We start from the raw sequence: 1,866 nt of genomic DNA on the forward strand, positions 1-1,866 counted from the left end.
GCTGTAACCAGCCCTCCTGGCACCCTCGTGCCAGGCTCCGTCCCCTCCTCCAGGAACCCCTCTCAGAGCTCTCCTCAGACCTGAGGCCCCAGCATGGGTCCAGCTCTGCCCGGGCACCAGGCCAGTGCCTCTTCCTCTGCCAGAGACCCAGCAGGTCCTGACCCACTGCCCTCCCAGGCAGCTCTAGTGAGCCAGGCCAGGCTGGGAAGCAGGAGGGGCTGAGGGCTGGGAGGGTTTGTGGGAATGGGTGAGGGCATCTGCTGGGACCAATACTGACCATGGGCAGAGGACCCAGGGGCACCACCACACAGGGCTGGAGAGTGACGCATGGGGTGAAGACAGCGCTGGAAGTCAGGTGAGTGATGGGGGGGGGGTGGGGGGCATCCCACAAGGAAGGCCCCAAGGAGGAAGGGGCTTTAACTGACTTTAAAATAGGGGCCAAGCTGGCTGGGAGGAGAGGTGGCAAAGGGGCACTATTGTGGGGTCCCTCGTGAGCAGGGGACAGGGAAGGCCTGTCGAGATTCCCCAGGAGGGCAGCTCCCAGTGCCCCCACCTTGAGCCTCTGACTCCACATGGCCAGGGTCACCCATCCCACCCTCCACAGACCTAGGGTCGCAGAGGATGGGTGTGGTGCCGAGTGGGGCTCACTTCTGGGCCTGGCAGAGCAGGTGTGGCTCCTAGAGGGACTCGCTGCTCCGCCTGGCAGAGCGGGTGTGCTGCCGAGTGTGGCTCACTGCGAGCCTGGCCAGCACCTTCTGGAACCGGGTGGCTGATCCCTGCAGGAGCCCAGCGCACAAAACCGGTGCCTGCGCCTCGGGCGCTCTAGAGGGGTTTGTTGAAGGAAGGAGCCTGCCGGAGCGGGGCGGCCTCGGGGCCTGCGCGCATCCAGGCCTCACCCTCCCAGCCAGGCCCCGCTGGACACCTCGGGTGGGGAGCGCGCGGAGAGCGCGGCTGCGCTGCCGTCTTCGGGCGGCTCCTCGGCGGCGGCCGGCCGGGTGGGCTCTCCAGGGACCCCGACGCGGGCTCACTGCAGGGTGCCTGGGCAGTGGGGGGTTGGGGGAGCCGCGGGGGCGGGGTCCCCGCCTGCCCAGGCCCGGCCGATGTCAGGGACGTCACTGCGGGAAGCGCGGCCGGCGGGGGCGACCCGGGGTCTGCGCGGCTCTCACCCAGCCGCGCGCCGCAGCCGCAGGCAATTTATCTCCGTCTCCCGGCTCTTAAAACACTTTTATCAAAATTGGCGGTCACACCGCGCTGAACCGTGGTGGCCTCAATCTTAAACGCCGCGCTGCAGATTTTAATTTGGGGAAGATTAATGCGCTCGCGGCGTCGGCGGCGACGCGCCCGTTATCGCGCCTGACGGGTGTCAGCGGCCGCGGCGCGCCGTGTCCCCGAGCCCGTGTCCCGCGGGGCAGCGGGAGCCCGCCCGGGTGAGTGTCGGGGCCGGGCCGGGCCTGCCCTCCGTGGGCCGCAGGCGGAATGCGGCACCCTCCCGCCCCCAGGACCTCGCACCTCTGCGGGCGCCCCCACTCGCCTCCAGCTGGGACCCCGGCCCACCCCGCACAAGCCGCCCGAGCCTGGGACCCTGGCTCCTGCGCCGACTCGGGCGGCGGCTCCTCTCGGCTCCACGCCCGGGTGTCCCCATAGCTCCCCGAGCCCCGCGTGCTCTTGCTCTCCAGATGCGCCCGTGGGGGCTGCGTCAAGACCTGCACCCCCTCACCCTGACCCCACTCGCTGTTCTCCGCCGAGACTCCAGCCTCTGGCTGGCCTCGCCTCTTCCCGGCGGTGTCTACAGGCCTCCGAGCCCTCTGCTCAAGCCCATCCCCACCTGCCCACCCCCACCCACCACACCCCCACCTGCCAAACCCA

Source organism: Sapajus apella, unplaced genomic scaffold, assembly GCF_009761245.1.
Source record: "Sapajus apella isolate SASKATOON/1434 unplaced genomic scaffold, GSC_monkey_1.0 scaffold85, whole genome shotgun sequence".
Taxonomy (NCBI): domain Eukaryota; kingdom Metazoa; phylum Chordata; class Mammalia; order Primates; family Cebidae; genus Sapajus; species Sapajus apella.